We start from the raw sequence: 20,540 nt of genomic DNA, 5'->3' as shown, positions 1-20,540 counted from the left end.
GTGCTGAGATGCTATGAGTATAGCCAGATGTGTAGCAGAGAAGATTTAACAGCTGGTTGGCTCAGGATGCAATGGTCCTGCTTCTCCACTTTCCTTCTCCCTCTTCCTTGCCTGTATCCCCATTCCCAACCACACAGCCTCAGCTCCTCTCTCGGGTAACTTCTGATGCTCTGTCTGTACAATAAAGCCAATTCAACATACTAAGCAGCAAAAAGCTATACTTTGGTTTTCTCTGGGGGTTATTTTAGTGCTGCCAAGTTAAGTCAGGGCACTCTACACTTAGATAAGTCCTGGAGACGGTGGAGAGGACTGCCAGGACTATGCAGCCTGAAGAGGCAGGAACAGAGCAGGGGAGAGCAGGGCAGCAGGGTCTCCCCTCTTTAGCATCAGTAATTCACCAGACTGGGAGCTATAGCATGTAACTGCCCTTGACCGATGGGCACCTTAGGTGGCAGGGCACAGGTACAGAGAAAAGCAGCAGCTGTTGATTACAAGAAGTGGTGATCAAGGCCCGATCCAGCACAGACACCAGAGTTCCAAGAGATTGACAAGATGTCACGAACAGTCTAATGGAGCTGGGACTTGATAATACCTTTTTTTAAAAAGAGACTGAAAATATAGCAGCCTAAAACTATAGGCAATGAAGTTTACCGCCAGCTAAGAATACATACGCTCTTTCCCTTAACATAGAAGTTAATATGTCTTGGTTTCAATTGACTGCACAATGCTACCCTGCCAAATTTTATACTGTTATTCAGTTTGCTTGCAAATAATACCATTTTCCTATTCTATATTGCTTTCATAACATGCTTCAAGGACAGCCTGTGCATCTGAGTAAGAGGGCACCAAGTGGCCACCTTCAGCAAGACAAAGCTTTGGGTCTATGCAGCAAAACATAGTAAAGACATTATTTGTTGACTGGATGCCCTTGCTTCCAGTGGGGCCCAACAGAATATCCTGGGGAACATTAAGAATTGTGGTTAGCTTTTGGCTGGTGTTCCTCCAAATTATAACCACTGTGTTATAATAAATGTGTATCAGTTGGGTGATTTGGTGTGCTTGTTCCCCTTCCAGAATGGCAGAGCAACAGCCCATGCTGCTTTTACACCTTACTACTGTGAAAGCTAAGGCTGCCACCATTTGATGCACAGAGGCTTTCTAAATGTGAAGCATTTGGGGGGCACTGAGAATACATTCCCCATCACCACTGGCTGTGTCCATAAGAGGGCAGTGACATACACCTACAATGCATCCACCCCGCCCCGAGTCTTGGGATGAGACCTGGGTAAATACAGTTAAAAGCACGCCCACTTCTGCAAAAAACAGCAAGGACAGGCGTGAGCCTGTTGGCATCACTCCTGCCCACCTTCCACTTGCCAGCCTGAGTGACTAAGCCTTCATTTAAAGCAGGATCCCTCGGGAACCACTGTCAGCACGCATACGGAGAGCAGCCTGTGCTCATGACTCGGGCTCTGCAGCCAGGTGTCCTAATTGCTCTGCTACCAGGCCCTACGGGCTGACACAGATTACATTATTAATGACTGGCTATAGCTGTTGGGAGCTGTGAACCAGGTTTATTAAACAGAGAAATGCACCACCTTGAAGAAGAATGTATACTTCACCTTTCGGAGTACCTTCCCTGCAGTATTTATCCCTAGCTGTGGTGGTGAGTTACATTGCGTGAAGAAGGCAGTCAGATCATAAAACCTGTAAATATTCCTACCCAGTGTGATTAACAGAGGAAGGGAGTTGCAACTGCTCATGTCTGCTATACACATTTTTCCAGATGCTCAGAAAGAATGGTGATTACGTTTTGTTTTCTCATTTTAAAAAGATAAATAAGAATATCGTCTGTCAAGCTTCAAGAATAGATCAACCAGCCTTTCATTCTCAAGAGAATTCCAAAATATCAGTATTCAAAGGGCAGAGAGCACACCTAGCAATATGTGCTGCACAGCTCCCAATACGCTAGAAGTGCAATAAATAAATGATCATAACAATAAAGCTGTCTTGTATGTAAATAACAATTTGCCTTGATGTTTAAATTTAGTATGCATTATTTGCCACTGTACCTCAGTTTTGATTTGCCTATGATAAGGCCAAATCATGAAGTGTTGTTCTGATGATCATAATGGTGCCAGGAATGGGATGTGAAAACTAGGTAAAGACAATTTCGGAGAATGAATGAAATAAAACTATCCTCCTGGGAAATGAAGCCAACTGAAAGTAAGTGTCTCCATGATATTTCAGAGAAGACTTGAGACAATTTATTAGTTGTTTAAAAATTCAAATAGAAAAGATAATGGGCATCACCTAATTTTAGGTACCTCCCAAGCAAGCAATTCTCACGATATCCAGCAGAGAGGGAGAGGTTCCTTTGCTGACTGATCAGGACTCTCTTAACTCAGGTGTATTCAGTTGCCTTGTCCAGGAGTCTCACTCTCTGATACCCACAGAGGAAGCCTAGGCAGCCTGAGGCCACAAGATTCAATGGCTGGGCTGGCAAGGACATCATGAATGCCTATCTTAAGTATCTAATGGTGGGGAAATGTACCTTCCCTCCCCTGTCTGATACTGCATCAATCTGACAGCCTTTTTATCATTCAAACATTATTTGTCAAATAAAAGGTTTTGAAATTAGCTCAGCTGGTTTTCTTTGGGGTTGTTGGTTTTTTTTTGTATTCTAAGACCAGTGTAACTTACAAATACCCAGTGGAGAAAAGAGCCTAGTAATATGAGAGGCAGGATGAAATACATCTTTAAGGGGTAGTTACGTTTTTCCCTGACATAGCAGCCTACAGGACCTTAGGCTTTCACTGCTTCCCATCAGGTGGCTTAAGAAACTTCAGACGCTTTCCAGAGAAAGGAAGACAAAACGTGATATAATTTTTTAAATAATTTCCAGAAATGTGTTTATTTTTCAGAAAGTTTTTGTTTGATTATAGAACTTCTTATAGAAATTACGTTTTCTGCTCACTTCCAATGCTTTGGTTTGGTTGTTTTATGTACCACATTGAAAAAACCTGGTGAAGACAGGAAAGCTAGTTTTATCCTATTGAAGCTGTCTGGTCTGGGGTGCCCTAGGCTTCCTGCTCTACTGGGGCTGAACACACAGCTCTAATCCATGCCTCCCAGCCCATCACAAATGTCACTATCTAAGACCCATGAGCACGTTCCTCTAATCTGTGGAAATACATGGAACCAACTGCATAGTTCAAGCTACAAAACTGGACATTATTCTATCACACAGGGACAGGTAAAGAAACAAAATGTGCTGTCACAAGATAAATGCAGACAAAGGGAAAGAGAAGAAAACTGGAGATGTCAAGGGGGCCAGGGTGAGCAGCACATTGCACAGAGCAATAACAGCACAGAATCCCTCCTTCCCCTCCTGCTTAATAGCTGGGTAAGGGTACTCCTTTAATTTAGATCGATTCACTTTCTGGAGTTCCGTATTCCCCCTCGCTGGTGGGAATACAGAAATCCAGGAAAACAAAACAGATGCTCAGGTAACGGCCTAAGCAGGCAACCAAGTAGAGGCACTAAATGTTGCTGTGCTCTTAAGAGCAGGGACAGATGGCAACACAGGACTTTATATTCCCTTCTGAGCACTACTCAGTTTGGCTGGTTTGCAGTTCACTCCTGTCCAAACCAGCTACCTTTTCTGGAAGTCACCTTTTGCCAGATGTCACCTAAAGCCAGACAGCATTATTCCTGCCTGACTATCCATAACAACATGGTCTGAAAAGACGGGGTTTTTTTGTTTTTTTCAAAGACTGTGCCATTCCTATTCTGCTAATAATTGCTCCAAGAAAGAATATTCAGCAAAATGGATCTTATATAGTATGTAGCCAGCAGAAGCTGCTGTGTAATGTTGTTAAAGAGACAGTATATGCTCCACTGCAGCTAAGACTGTTATGCCTGATCTCAGGTTACTAAAACAAGGGGTTTCTTCACCAGCATCCCCCTTAGCTATTGTTATTGGGAAAAAAAAAAAAAAAAAAGACTAATTTCTATTTTAGGTTTTCAACAAATGCCAACATAGATGTTCTGGCTTTTTAAGCTATTTTCTAGGACATCCTTCCTTCTTTCTCTTCCAGGACACCCTGGTTTTTTTCCATGTCTTTTTGGAGTGGATAACAAATGGATTCCAATACTAGGAATGCCTATTCTTAATTCTGTATTTTCTATATAGTGTCTAAATTAACAAAAAAATAATTCTGTAAGCCTGAAAATCCACACTGGCACCAAACTGAAACTGAAGTAGAAAGCTTCAAAAAAGCTTCTCAAACATTCTTTTAAGCTGGAAGCATGACTGCAATGTTTTTCTTGGCATACCTCATTGCCTTTGAAATACATAGGCCACTATTCTTGATGTGTTCTTGTTTTCCTTATATTTTATTTTAATAAGATGTGCCCCTTGGGAATGCATGGCAAGTCCCTTTTCATAGGGTGGCTCTGTCATCTAACTGTGGCATCTCTCCACTGCCAAGTATGCAATATATATATTTGTTAAGTGTTTACTTAAGTGAGGTTCAGAGATTTTCACAGACCGAAGCAAGTGACACAGACTTTGACACCAAATGTAATATCTAGTGGTAACCCCAGAAAATATTAAAACCAAGTGTTTTGTTGCAGGGCAGCCAAGTAAGGAAGTCTTGGAGCTGTTCAAATAACGTAAAAGCCTTCTTGAAACAGCCTCACTTAATTCAATATTTAATCTCTCCATTACGAGTTGTTCAGAAATATTCCAAGAACCAACATTCTGCTCTAACAGAATTCTGCAAAGACCAGTTTCACAAACTTGGTTGATGAGAGATATGAGAACCTGGAGAGAAGAATGGAAGTGGAAAAACTGATTTATAAAGACGAGTGTATTTGATGAGAAGATTGTAGCAATATGACATAAAATACAACTTTAAAATGCTGTCCCCTAAATTTCCCATTCTTATGACTTTTAAATCAGTACCAGGATTCTTTGAAGGGTTAAATGTTAACCTTACAGTGATTGGGATCTCTGTATTGAAAAGGTCTCATCACTTACAGACATTGAGCAGTCCATGCAATCCACTGGTGAAATACAGCTGTAATAATTACTTCAGGGCTTTCTAAAACTTAAATATGTTCATACTTGCTAAAAGGAGGGAAAAAAAGTAGAGAGCTGTGTTTGGAACAAAGAGTTACATTAGCCCTCACAAATCACTTAAGTTGCAGATACAGCTTAGAGACAATTTTATAATGTCTCAAAAAATTTCAAAACAAAATCAGTCTGTACTGGCAGAAAATTAAGACCTTGTCAGGAAAGCTCCAGAACATTCAATGGATGTGACAGTCACACCATTCATCCAGCTTGCTGGCAGCTCATGTTCAAATCCACTATGAACACTCTTCCATTGTTCCAAGGTACTTGAGGATCTCCTGAACAAATAAAGAAAAAATAAATAATTATTTTGGGAATTATTAATATGTTGGAGTCCACTTCTACTTTCATATAATTCAGTTTCTCTTTCCTTCCCTCTATGCTTGATCCAAACATAGCACAGACTAATGCAAAACTATATTCTCAGTTTCACTTTGAATCAGACCACCATATGTAAACCTAGGGTGTTTTCTTGCATATCAGTCCCAAGTTCAGACTCTCTTGCAATTTAAAAATATTTATTTGAGAATTGTATCTTCGTATGGTATACCTCCCAAGCTTAGTCTTCATTCCTTTTTTTTTTTTCTTCTTCTGCAAATAAACTGAAATTAATAGTTAATATTGCTATTCACAAAGAGAAGAGATTCCATGCTTATAGGATATAGCAGGAAAACAGAAAAAATGCCCTTCTTCTTGCATAAGCCCTACGTATATATGTTAAATTTGATATAGAGAAAGCAAACCTTCCAGGTTCTTGGCAACCTAATTCCATCACTGCTTGCAGATGAAATGAGATGACTAGTGGTGGTAGGAGGGGAGAGAAGAAGAGTGGGTTTTAAATTACACACACTTGGTAATTCATTGCAGAAATCAACCCTAATAGGTACAGCTGCTTCATGGACATGGAGACGTTTCAAATGGCCAGCATTGCCCTTGACAGCAGGTGGTGTTTTGGATAAACAGCATCAGGAAGTAGCAAGCAAAAGGCAAAAGAAACACACTTGGAAAAACTGTGTTGGAATTTGATCAAAATGTTTTCCAGACAGCTCAGCTCCTATGAGACATGCAGATCATTTCAGTTCAAAAGCAATATCCAGCTGGGGAAAAATCCCACAGACAAAAAAACTACACAGCAGTAATACTTGGTCAAAAGGGCTTGTGCTACTCTAATAATCATTTGTGTGTCACGTATCAGCCACTGCTTCAGCTTTAACACCCAAATTTGAAGACTCAGTGTTAGACCTCAGCCTGAAAAAGCTGGAAAGGATGAAAGAAAGGAGGGGAGGAATGTCTTACAGCAACACTGCTTCCAGTGTGGGGTCCCCTTGGGAGCACTCTAACCTGGGTCCCGCCATCCTCCTCACCATTATATGTTACAGAGAATCAGCACTGTAAATGTGCAAGGACGAGACACAGCTGCTGTGAGAACCCCCCCTGAATGGGTGCAGGTCTAAGACCCGTACTTAATCTGCAGTGTTACTTTAAGTGTTGCTTTCTTATTCCTAAGGGATTCAGAAGTTTGTGTGGAAGGTCACCTACAGAGAGCAACAGGATGAGGAAAAATAGACATCGTGCAGGTGCAGTGGGATTATGCATCTCCAAAGAAAGCTCTGCAGAAAACAAAGCTTTCTCAGGCCAGTCTCAGGCTTTTGGATGAGTTCCCACTGGAATTATCCCCAGCACAAAGCTCACTATCTTCTACTCTGAATGTGAGTCACATAAATACATACAGAACCACGTACAGATAATGTAATAAATGTAACTGAAAATAAAAAGAGCACAAAAGTCACCTCTGGAAAGAACGAGAGAGAGAAAACCATATGTAGCAGATGACAATCCCGTCACTTAATGGACTTCTGGAAGACATTCAACCCTGTGATGTGCAGCATATAAGAACCGGAACAAAGCTTACATAACATTGCATTACATTGACATAGTTTTCTAGGTAGAGGCACTGGCTGCAATTCATATAAACATATCCATGGAAAAATAATATCTCATCCACATGTACAAGATTTACCAAATAAGAAGAAGTATCACAGTGCTTGACAATTATCATAACATGCGCTTCATAAAGTGGGGCTATGAAAAACAATATCCAGTGTTTCCTAATTGGAAACAGCTAAAGCGGGTTGATGTGGGTTTTATTCAATCGTCTTCTGCCTTGCAAGGTAACGACATTACTCCATGGATATTACACAACACACTTCTGTGGTGCCCCACACAAGTCTAGGTTTGGTAGCATTCCGTATTTTCATTTTGATGCAACATCAGGACATATTTCACATTGTCCTAATTGTTACCTTGCTCCATGTAAAGCTGTATCAGCAGCATTTAAATCTCAACCTCCCCAACAGAAACTCCAATTAACATTTAAGCTATTAAGACTGTTTTAAAAAAAGTTTTAGTGCGGCTCCCAGCCTGCTAAGCAAAAATTCCAAACATTGAAACTGCATGTTAAACATTACAAAATGGAAAATGGAGGTCACCAGCAGCCTGATCTGTAAACATATTTAAGTCTTTTTGTTCTTGACAAGTAAGAACTAAGCTTTCGTTGAAAACCTAACTATGATAATTGTCTGTAAACTTACATATTTGCACACCGCTTTGGAAAAAGATATAAGTAAGCTCAGTCTTTGCTGGGAATTTAGAAGCATAGCTTCCACTATATTTCAGGGTCTGCACACTTTTAAAAATGAGTTCTGCTTCAGATCCCAGTGAATTCAACATAAACCCAGTGAGCAAGAGTTGAGCATAGCATTCTCCTCTTTTCATCTTTTTTCTGATGTGATGCAACAAAAGACATTAAATGCTTCCAAACAGCTTGATCCAAGTGGATAAAATGAAAGAACTGAAGGAGTTTCTGCTGTTATAATACACTCACCATAAAATCATTTTTATCTCCCCAGCCCTTGATTGCTCCTATTCAGTTCAGATAAATATGCTACCTCTGGCCCTTGCACTACCTCAGCAATCTGATCAGAGAATTCTCTCAAGCTGTGTCTTTACTGTGGGAACCAGCAGTGTTTTGCAAATCTCAGGTGTGTGCATACCTGGCATGTCTTGTCTTGACCACTGGCGTATCAAGACTCAGGGCCACTTGTTGGCCTCCAGCTTGCAAGGAAAGAAAAGTCTACACATTGCTTTCTCATACTTTTTCTTCCACAAACTCTATTTTCTTTAAGAAGAAAACGTAGGCAGGCATAGTGGGAGGGCATTACAATCTGGTCTAGTAGGTGCTCCTATTTAGACCTTTCCAGAAACCTTAAAAGAAATTAAATAGTAAGATTCATCCTTCATAAGGGTGCTTATCCGTGATTTTGCACATCTTTAAAGGAGTAATCATGCTGCAAAACTACAGGCATCAACATAATTAATTTTTTGTCGACATCAACTTTCTGCCACCTCAGCTACATCCAGGACTCCCTCCCACCTACCTGTTTTGTACAAGTGCTCCCTGAGAAATTCTCCACGTTGTCCAGGCTGAGAGCAAAGCTCCCTTAGGATGCAATCGCATGGATGTGCACAGGGCAGTGTGTGCTGTGATACCCACATACACACACCCAGAAATGACCAGAAAAACTATACATACACATGGGAAGGGATCTTTTCTGCCATTTCAAGTGAGAGTATGCTGACCCTATCTCAAAGGCTACTGGGTGTCAACCTAGGCCTATATTAGGCCCAACATCTTGGTCTCATATGAACAATGTCATATACATATAGTCATATATGTAGTCATATGAACAAATTATGGCACCTTACATGGGCATCCTCTTGGACTACCCCAAATAAGAGGCAACATGGCTCACACAAATATCTTTCATGGAGGCTTAAGCTAAGTCACAACACCTTACAACCGCGGTGGGCTAAGTTTGCACACCCGGACAAGTACCAACAGTTTGAAAAGCTCTTCTGAGCTTTACTAGCTCGGGGGGATCTTTTCAAGCCCCTATAAACCAACCATGTGCTGAGACCTTAGTAACTGATCGCAGACAGAAATAACATTCTTATTGAGCCATGCAAGTATCCATTTATAAACTGGACTGTGAGTAGGAAGATCTAAAGGGTTCATGCACAGGTACAAGGATGTTAATTCTGCTAATTTTGGGATAATGTCATTCACTTCAGGGTTAAAATTGCACTTCAGTTTTCACCAAGCTGTAGGGCTCATTTTAAAATTTTAGATTACTGATAAAGAAATAATTCTAAGAACGCATTTAGATATGTATCTCGAGCAGTATTGCTAATTATTACCATCAAAGGCGAAGGGCCCATTCACTTCCTTTGCTAAGTACAGGCACAATGGGGTCTCTGCTCAGACACCAGCTCAGAAAGATATAGTACATTCTCCACGCAGTGTGAAAGACTCTTACTCCCAGCGAGGACCTTGTGCTATAGGTGAAGGCTGCTGTGTATACCTGCCTCAACACACAGCTCTCCAATGCCCTCTGCACCATCTGCACTGTGGACAAAACCCATGAGATCCACACTGCTCTTCCTCCACTGAGTGAAGGCCACTTCCAAAGCCTGAATGCACTACAAACAGCTTTCTATAAGAAAGCCTCTCCCAAACACAAGGAATGGACATGCCTCCCCAAAACCAAGCCTAAGCTTTTCGCAAAGCCACAGAAAATTAATCCATGATAAGCACTGTTCTTGTAAAACATCTCTTCACTATTCAGGGTGGTGGAGGTGAAGAGAAGTTCCCGTGGAAAGCCCATGGGTTTTGTCCAAATTTACTATTCTGCATTCCACAAAAATCAGAACTATTATCACTCAAGTCAAGAATCAACTGTACTTACACTGGGATGAAATACACTGCTGCTTTCATAGAGGAATGTGTTTGCCAAGCCCAACTATCAGCAGCATTGTCTCGGCAGCTTCTCATTCTACACCACTAGCTCAAAACATGTTATCAGCTCTTGTATTTTGGATGTGCGCTAAAAAGCGAGCTGATACTTATCACTGTAATATTTCTACCTACCACACAGTTAGCAAACCCACCTACATAAGTATTCATCCTGCTGTTCCTGCAGTGTAGCAAAGCCCCTACCTACAGCGTACAAGAGTTCTGTCATGTGCTGTAAGTGTAAGCTTTGGTTTACATTAGGGGGAAAAAAGTCATACCTGTACAACCTTGCTGGTTGAATTCATGATTTTGCACAAGTGTGGCTGCAATGACTCAAGTTCCAGTGCAGATACCTATTGTCAGATTTATCTCATTCTAAAGTAGACATTTGAAAGTTATATGTCTAAATCTCATCTGTGTTAAGCGCCCATACAGTCAATCAAGAGGGACTGATGCCTCCAGCGTGATTTCTCTGCTTTGTCTTAGATATTTCATATACATATACTGAAGGTACTATTTCTCACACCGACAAAAAGAAAGCCCAGGACCCTTGAATAATTTATATGTGCCTAAATTTCGGAAGGTGAACCCCATGTATAGCATTATAAAGCTTTATACAGGGAGAGTTTATTTTTCTTCTCAGACCAGAATAAGGTATGTCAGCATAAGCATTCCCATTTAAGTATAACTGCATCCCACTGGGATTTGGGCTGGTTAGAAGTAGGCTGCTCTGAAAAAAAAAGTCCAGTGCAAAAAAAATTCTGTGGTATTTTAAAGCCCCTGTAGCTGGCCTCTGCCATTGGAGAAAGAGGCAAATACCATACCACAACTTTCCAAATCCCAATCTTGAATAATTTATTATTTGAAAGAAAGAATTTACATGAGCTACACTAACTCAGTCAACAGATGTAGCTTGCACATTAAATTTTCTCCTGCATGTAACAAAATATGAAGAGAAAAAAAAAACAAAACAAACCACATTCTTTCACTGAAACGACTCCCTAGATCCAGCTCCTTTTCTTCACTTTCTCCACACTTCTACATTTTTTGTTGGGATCCTTCAGTCTTTTCTATGAGCACTTCACCTTACCACAGTGCCTTTTATCTTTTTATCAAAGTAAAGACAGGGGATGTAGATAGAATTGCTTACTAGCTCAGAGGAAAGGGTGATGTAGTTAAAAAATAGTAAGCTAATAGCTATAGTCCACTCTTTACCTACTGTAGCTGGGCTCATCATTATATCTGGGCTAGCCAAGGAATTTACTTACATCTCCACTGCAGTGATAAGATGTGGTCAGGGCCATCCCTTCTGCGATGGTGAGAGTCTCATGGCAGAGGCTCCCTATGATATTGCTACGGGCCAGCTCACGTTCGTGGAGCGGGCTGGCCCTCCCAGCCTGTAGTGAAGTCCCTACCATCACTGCATTGCTGTGACTTTACACAAAGCAGACTGTACACAAGCTCCCCAAGTTATGGCTACCTGACCCATCATCACATCTCTTCCCACAGTCTATACATACCCACTATTTCAGCTCTCAACAGTTTCAAGCCCTTCTCTTTCCCCATGAAGAACAATCAAGGAAAGTTTGCCTCTAAATTGAGGAATTCCTCTGCAGGAAGAACTAACTCCTTTCTTTCCTGGCTATGAAGGGGCTCCTTCTTTGTGAAGAGGTAGCTGTGTTACTACATGAAGTCCTCTTGATTTCTCCTACTGTTTTGTTGGTTTTTTTTTTTCCACTAGGACTCCTTTGTTCCTTCTCCTCCCACAGAGGCTTCTCATTCCCATTCCTGCCCTAGGATGACCATCTCTGAACCCTGCCATCTGGGGGAGATCAAGACCCAGCTTCTCCTCTTGGGCAGACTCCCTGCTAGCATTTCTCTTTTTCCATTATTCCAGCTCAGTGAGTGATCTCCACAAGAGCACAAACTGACCAGGGAATCAAAAGCCCTTTTGCACTTCCAACTTTCTCAAGGCCAGTGGGCATCCAGTTATCCCTTGATTTTTATTTCACTTATCAGGGACCTGGAGGGAAGAGGAACTGATGGTCTTCAGTTACTAAATAGAAAAGCAGATTGTTTCCAGTGTGATAAGGAGTCTGGTATGGGCTGTCCTCTCTTCACCCTGCCAACTCCAGACTGCTTGACAAAGGCTACAACGACCAGCGTGTGAGCTAGATGTTTGCCTCAGAGTTCCCTAATCCTATGACATTTGAAGTTAAGCACAGCTCAGAACACAGCCAGAAGTTGCATCTTTAAAGTGTTAAAACCAATTAACAAACAGCTGACTAAAGAAAAAAAAAATCCACATTCCCAGTAGGAAATAGATCAACTTCTGTTGTTTGTCATACTGTACTCTCTGTTCCATTGCCTGCTCTGGAAACCAAATACGTCATTATCTTCACATTGCTGAGATATTTTATCCATCATAACTTAATATTTTCTTAGCACATAACTTTGTGAAATATGATCTCTCTTTCTTTTCATCTTTCTTGAATGATTTTTCATTTTTTGATTAGTCTGAAGAGAATGATGGAATACTCTAGTTATATAGATAAACAGTTGCCATGTATGTATTTAATTTAACCAAGACTTGGAACTTCCAAGAAATCTATATTTTTCTCACTGAAAAATAACAAATACAAGAACCATTCAGATATGAATATCACCACAAACAAATATCACCACCACCAAAACAAAAAACACCAACCAACAGACCAAAACCAAACCAAAACCAAACACACAAAAAAAACCAGGAACATATTTGTGCCAGGAAGGATAGAATTCATCTCTTCTAATCCAGGAGTTTAAAACCCAGATGCCAAAGTGTAGGGTGGCCATTCCTGACTACCTATAGCCAGTGAATATACTGAATACCGCTTCAAGATAAGTCATCTTGCCCTAGCTTGTGACTACTATCAGATTCATTGCCCCCTTTTGAACTCCAAAGAAAGTTTGGGAAGGCCAGTTTAGATTTGGATGTTTAATTTTAAGTATCTAAAACAGAGTGAGTTTTAATTTGATTTGCAAGTAATTAAATAATTCTGAAGTTTCAAAATGACTAGGAAAAAAGAGACCAAAACAAACTCACAAAACCAATTACCTGAAATGAGATAACAGAAATCACAATTTCTACACCTGCAGCATATAGCTGAGCAAGAAACAATGGTATGATGGTGGCTCTGAGACAACAGCATTAGTGTCTGGAGCACCAAGAGGAACCACGAGGAACACAGACCCATTGACTTTGGAAATCATCTAGGCTTATCACAGCAACAGAACTGCACAATCCTAAATGAAGTTTTCATAAGTGTTTGGGAAATTACATTCTAGTTAATTCATAAAATTGGTTAGTTCACAACCAAAGATACTGTCCTTATTTCAAGACATGAAAGATGACATGGCAAGTGTGCCACCAGCCACACTTTGTCAGATCAGGAGCACACTCCTCAGAAAGGGCATTGGCTTTGCTTTCAGAGAAATGCCTTACATGAAGCATCTTAAGCTGTGAAGGAAGCAATGCAAGCTCCTTATATAACAGTCTGATATAAGCGGAAAAAAGGTCAGAACTCCCTAAACATAGTAGACAATCTGTCCAAAACTTGCAAAAATCAAATATTTTAGGAACAGAAGGACCATCTCTTCAAAATGGCACTAAATTCATTTCAGTGAATCCACTGAGATGAAAGCTGCAACATACTGTGGGAGCAAAAAAATCAGTAGAGTTTACAGCTGGAGATGCCTGAGATGCCTGACATGAAAAGTTCCCAAGAAAATCCAGAAAGGACTGGCAAAGCCAACTCTCCAAGTTTGTTAATGTAACACTAGCAGAACTTCTATTATTACATAATGGATTTTACAGGTATTCAGCCATTATTTTTTCCGGAAGACTCAGAACGATTTACTGTCTTATGATAGTTCCAAATGTGGGAGAATGTTAATTAAACAACAGGTTTCAGCTATACAGTTCTGACTTCAGTCATCACTGACTAATTACTCAGCTTTATCTGTGGAAAGCCAACTGTTATCTTACAGAAAGTTATTGAAGCCAGTTCAAAAATATCTCCATTTGCTCAGCCAATCTAAATATCAGATTTTTTTTTCCAGAATCATAAAAGTTGATTTAAATTATTTTCCTGGAACTGGAAAACAATGCTGTGAGCAAGTAGGGTATTAAACATGGTTTAACTTCACAGCAGGAGAATTGCACCCCAACCAGTGCAAGACTCTTGTAACGCTGCAGCCAAGCCCATAGTGTACTGTTCCTCTCCAAGATTTCTATTGTTCAGAACTTTTCCAGATTTGCAAAATATTCCTTTTTGACATATTTCAAAAATAGTGATATAATGAATAGTTCTCCACTATGATTAAATTTATCTTTTTGTAATCAAGTGAGAGATACAAACTTCTGTTCTAAACTGTGTCTTTTCTCTAGTTGTAGGCCATCTATAGGCCCCATCTTATTTGGCACACCTAAAGCTGCCAGTGCCCATTATCCCTGGTGAGTTCCCACAGAATCCAGCCTAACTTCTTTTTCTGGTTCTGCTTTGAATATGAACATTTTTAAAGGAACCTTTATGGTTTTTGTATCCAAAAGAGATTTGATGATTTTCTGCCACGCAAAATATTATCTACAAAATTCACTGTAGATTCGTAAGGGAATGTAACTATCACTACAATATATCCCTTCCTTTTCCTTTTCCCCTCCCTTTCCCCTTTCTCTCTCCTCTGCTCTCCTCTCCTCAAACTACTCCAAATCAGGCTGTTTCTTTACCTCACTACCATGATGAACTATGATAGTGTTTTGGGAGTGTCACACTGTCTCACAACACATCCATTCTATTCACTCCATCCAGATGCAATGCAACTTTTTTTTATGGTATCTGGAAGTGGGTTGACATTAAGGTGAATGAGCAACTGTTAGTGACAGTTGACTCAAAACTATGCCTGCCTTTATTGTTTGTGTTTGTCAGTGCAATAATACTGCTCTGATTGTGGGTCTATATTAAAAACAATGAACTTATATTAAATTACTACCCATTGCCACATCCTAAAACTTGTATGTTTGTGCATTTATGAGCTGCTACACAAAGCATCTTTGAGCTCTGAAGACCCTTCTCACCAAAAACCCTGCAGAACTTCCTCATGGATTTCACATGCAGAAAGTAGAGGCAGGTAAGATGAGCTGAGTAAAAGCACTGGGCAGGATTCATGTACTAATGAAAAAAGAAAATAAACTACAAGATTGCAAATTATTTTTCTTCTTCTCATATGAAGAGCATAGATTTCAGTCCAATACTTTGTGGATATACTTTCTCCACCTGTCTTTTGTTCAGAGTAGATACTTATTATAATTCAAAAGTAGCAGCTGACCTTCCTTGTCATAATTTCAGCGATAGACAGCAGCTCCTGTGAACACGCATGTTTGTTGGTGGTTTTTATTAGTCTCAAATCGTAGTTCTTATTTATTCTCCCTTACCCATTCTTGTCATTTTTCCTTCTTCAAAGTAATCTTTTGCATTCTCCTCCCTTCCTAACGCTCCTTATGCTCTCTGATACCGGTTTTATCCACACCCTGACTCTGCTCCTCAATCCATCCAAATCTTTGCTCGTCATTTTTCCTGTGCACCTACTGTCTCTGCTGGCTCTGATGCTTCGACACTCTGTCCTGCTCCACCTTCTCCCCCTGGGTTTCCTTCCTCTCCTCCCTCTAATGATTGCTTTCCCTAAACTCCAGTCGCTAGAGAGGTCCAGAACAGACAGCGTCACAACCACATGGAAAAGTGTTTCCTCTACTTCCCATTTTAAGATAATCTCTGTTCCAGATGGTTACAAGCATTACCTGGTTGTGAATTGCTAGTGTGCATTTGCTCTAAAATTAGGCAATGGAGCGTAGGAGCATTAAACTGCAAAACAGAGAGAGAACACAGAAATTGCCATGTTGGTTGTTACAGCTGCTTGCCACACTTATAATTAGCATTGTCTGACAATTACCATCCCATGGTGTTTTTTTAGTTCTGAATACTTTGCCAGATCTCCATCCCCATAGCTTAAATTTTCCAGCTGGACATTTGCTTTAAGAAAGTATCAGTCAAAATGGTGCAACAACGTGTAAGAATGAACCCAAATAAAAGCCAGCTTTGCTCAGATTTTACTTAGGTTAAAAAAAATGCAGGTAAACTTTTTCTTTGGAAATCTTTATATCTCCATATTTGAGGACGGAAGTTTGAAGCTTAGCAGGGAATAGCCTGGCATATAAGAAGTTTTTCTCACGTAGACAGGAGGAGAGGAAATGGGGAAGAGGGTAGCCTGGGATGGGAATCTTAAGGAATGAATTTCGGAAGTAAGGAAAAAAGGTTAGGGTGAACAGGAAAAAGCTGTCTACACAAGGTAGAAGGATCGAAGCCCACTAGGATGTGGTCCCCTTCAGAGAAGGCATCTGACCATTCTCCTGCTGTAGGAAATATGGGCAAATATTGGAAAACTCACCCACTCTACTCTGGTAAGGGCACACAGGAGGATGGGAATATGTCCATTTAATCTAAAGGCTTCAGATGGCTTACACAGGTCATCAATATCATTGCCATGTTGGTGAAGTAGCTTCTTAATGTTTAAAATTCTAATAAAGTAGGCTCATACTGTGAAGCATTTTCTATTTGCCTTTTAAGGCCTGTGAAGTGGCACACAAAAAACCTGTCACAGAAAAAAAAAATTATCTGAGGCTGCAGAAAAGAATTAGGAAATGGCACAGTTGCTTGCGTTACCTTTTCTTCATCTCCCTTGCACTACAATATATTGGCTCTACAATATAATCTTTCGCTGCAGGAATACGTACGGATGTTTGCAAAGACCCTGTACCTCATTCAGGGCACACAAGATCCCACTCAGGGATGCCTTCCAGAGAAGATGATCGGCTCTTCAGCCTTGCTTCTTTTGCTGCAGATGTTGTAAAGTGTGTGGTAAAGTAGATTTATATCTTCCAGAAGAGAAAGGATCATTCCACAGCTAAACACTTCCAAGAATAAACTGATTCTATATTTGTGTCTGCCACAGACTTCCACGAAAGGTACTTTATGGACCTGCATTGTTTCAGGGATGTGCTGTGTGTAGCTCCCTAGTACATGTAAAGAGCAAAGTGCCTATGACTAAGAAATCCCTTGACTATGCTTGTTTTAAAGCCTGCCTGCCACCTTGTCCCCAAACACCTCAACTGGAAGCCTGAATCCCCACTACCCAGAACACGCACCAACCAGAAGGCTGGAGATGGCTGAACCGCCATGTCCTGGTTCCAGGAAATGTGAGAAGGAGTCAGAGTCTGCAAATTCTTCAGCCCCAGAGCTAGAAGCAGCTACACTGAGATCCAGATATTTCTATTGAGTATAGCATTTAATGACAGTGGAATAAGGAATGCATTGTTTACTTTTATCTACCCAACTGCAAAGTCGTATGTAGAGACAAAGTACTCTTTGCGTGTCCTGCAGCTGAAATCACCTCTATTTCCTCCTCCTGGTAAAACTGGAGAGCCACTGCACGTGAGTCATCCTGTAGCAAACACACACCTGTCAGAGTCCTAAGTTCAACAAGAAGTCTTACTGGTGTCAGTGAACCTCACCTGGGGCCTCTCCCACCACCCTGCCCATGGCCCAGGGCCCCAGTTCAGCTCAGTCCAGAGCCATCAGTCCCTGCACTAGCAATGCAAAAAGGAGTGCCAGCCTCTAGCCCTGCCTCCTGCTCAGACTTCAGACCCACATTGCAGCCTCGCCTCCATCCCTGTCTCTGGCCCCATCTCTTTTTGTTCCCAGATGGACACCCTGGATGGATCACTCCCCCAGTTTGGGGCTGTCAATTGAGCCTGTTACTAACACCCAGCTCTGCCCACCATGTTTGCCCCCAAGGGGAAGCACACCATCGTTCAGGGCACAGCCTGCACAGGGGTGACTGTCAGCCCCAATGTCCCTGTCCCACAAAGGAGAAAGGTGCTATGAAGCACTAGATAGCCTACATTTGGGTTCAGGTTTAACACATTCCAAGTCTCCAAGTAAGAACTGGGTCAAGCTGTGAAAAGAAATCATTCTCCAGAATACTAAGTTAGACATGCATTGCCCAAATCCTACCTCCCCTGGACACAGGATATATGCCCTTTAAATTCCTGTTTTCTTGTTCTTCCATTTCATAAATGCTGTTCACCTTCTACAAGAATAATTTGGTGACTCAACATCCATGAGAGTCAATGTTCCTCATTCATCTCCCACATACCTCCCCTTTTTGGAGAGTACAAAGTACCACTAAAGCACCTTTTACAAAATGCTTTGGCAGTGCATCAGATCCCTCCACCCCCAAACACCTTTTGCTTTCAGAAACTGTATCTGAGTTGGACACTGGCACCTATAAAAAGCACTCTCTTGAGTGCCATCTGTCAATGAGCCTTCAGCAAGGCTATAAAACAAGGACACCGACAAACACATGCCAAAACACAATGCACGACAGTTTGAGCATTTACAAAAAATATTCCAGGTTGTATAACCAGAGCAGCAGTCCTATATGGATCCCCAGCCTCTTTTACGTCAGCCTCCTATCAGAGCTGGCATTCACTGTTGGCTTTGCGCCTTTTTCCACCAGTCAGCCTTGACAAAGGGGATATCACCTGCCCCTTTGCCAGTTTTAACACCAGAGTCAAGATGCTGAGCGCCCACAGCAAATGCAAACCCTGCGCTGTGATGTAGTTTGAGGTAAGTAGAGATGATGTTTTCTAGGAAAAATGTATCCAAAGCAGACGTAAGCCTGCTGAAGCTGAAGCATGAATCTATGGATTAGGTGATAAGAAAATGGCCTGATAATCAGGATGCTGCATGCTCACCCCAGCTCTGCTACTAAAATGCTGTATGACCTTGAGCTATTTCTCTCTGCTGACCTCCATACTTTTGTTCATCTTATGCATTCCAGTTAGAAACTACACTCTTTCTCCAGATGCCTTATTTGACAAATCCTGTTACCATTCCCAGTATTTTTAACATGGTATGATCGCCTCCAGGGACTTGGCACATTCCTGCATGGCAAATTTACATAAAACAAGTCCACACCATGCAAACATGCATATCTTGCTGGTGGTGGCTGGCTCCTGGAAAGGGAGTTGTCTTCTTCCTTGGCAGCAGCGGTTCCTTACTCTGTGCTGGCCAACAGGCAGGTGCAGGAGGAGGTATCTGGGTGTCTGACAGCTGCCAAAATATCTGCTTTCCATCCTCTGCAGGATAAAGACAGCAGGTTGGACTTCGTTGTGTGTGCCACTTTGGTGTAGCTGCAGTACCAGCTTCCAGCCTGGGGACACCTGTTCCAGCTGACTGAAGCCGTACATGTTGGTAAAAGAGTCCACTGCTGTGGAGGAAGACCTGCCATGTGTCCAACAGCAGTCTGTCCCTGCATCACCTCATCGGACTTGTGAGCCCAGAGCAAACTCATTCAGCACTAGCTCAGGAGTGCCGGCATCACCCTCGTGGTGCAGCCATAGTCCCGTGGTCACCTGTAAAACCCTGAAAAAGACAAACCTCAAAGAGATTTGGCAAGTGTGGGTGAAGGAGGGGAAGGCATGGGGGAAGGCTACTGTAGTCTCGTCAGCAGAGCAGACTGAAGAGAGGCAGTACCAAAATGGTAGCTAGTGACAGCAGGCAGTCAAGTGACTGAACGAATCAGCAAATCTGACTAGTGATCTTGAGTGCTGAATCCATTTCCAAAAATCCCATGGAAAGCTCTTAAAAAGAACATTCTTGCTGAAGAGAGTGAGCAAGACAGTACGTATTTCCCCATCTTTTCTGACTCCATCAAATAAATGATTTAATTTTTGTTCATATTCTAAATACTGAATGGGTAAGGAAGGAATCACGAAGCAGAACAACTGTGAAAACTACCTCTAACAAAATATTTACTACCCATACCATTTTCTGCACTGGTTTCATATGGAGCCATCACTGGGGAAAAAGAAAAATCATTAGGTTGGCACTTGCAGGTCCCAAGACTTTTCCCAGTGAAACTAGTAACGTTAGTGAGAGGATATGATATGCAATGATATGTCTCTGGCTGTCACTGCATCTGGCAGTTTGGGTCTAGGAGCAGAGAGAAGGGATGAAGATAACTCACGAAGAGCAAAGACAACAAAATACTTAAGTTTTAATCTGAGATTTTAAGCCATATGGTATAAAATCATCTATTCAGAACAGAATGGGCAAGTAATTACAGTTCCCTCTTCCACTGTATTATTTTGCTTTTATTGCAGAATTTCTCTTTCCTAAAACAAAACTTCAAAAAAAGCAGTACTTTAGATATTTGAGGGTTTACAGTTTCTGTCATCTCCTATTTTGTTTAGAGCCTTTTTATAAAGGCATCAACAATGAAGAGTCGAAAAGAGGAGATGAACTGGGAATTCAACCACTAGTCCCAAAATAGAAAAGGAAGAGATAGTAGTCTTGTTTCCTGACATGAAAGGTCCCAGGAGGGAAGGAGGAAGGCTTAAAAAAGAAAAAACCACTTCCTTCCAAGACTGTTTTTTCAGATATTCCC

General features: G+C 41.3%; 1 long non-coding RNA gene across 1 annotated transcript in view; it reads right to left on the bottom strand.

Moving 5' to 3' along the window:
• The window catches only part of LOC106901232, a 117,595-nt gene that overhangs the window by 15,495 nt on the left and 81,560 nt on the right, over positions 1–20,540 (bottom strand). Inside the window, exon 7 of the long non-coding RNA XR_001414287.1 lies at positions 5,293–5,418. This is a non-coding gene — a long non-coding RNA (uncharacterized LOC106901232). The remainder of the gene's footprint in view (positions 1–5,292; positions 5,419–20,540) is intronic.

Source organism: Calidris pugnax, unplaced genomic scaffold, assembly GCF_001431845.1.
Source record: "Calidris pugnax isolate Ruff unplaced genomic scaffold, ASM143184v1 scaffold44, whole genome shotgun sequence".
Lineage (NCBI taxonomy): Eukaryota > Metazoa > Chordata > Aves > Charadriiformes > Scolopacidae > Calidris > Calidris pugnax.
The sequence above is the reverse complement of the archived record's forward strand: the minus strand, read 5'-3'. Positions and strand labels throughout refer to the sequence as shown.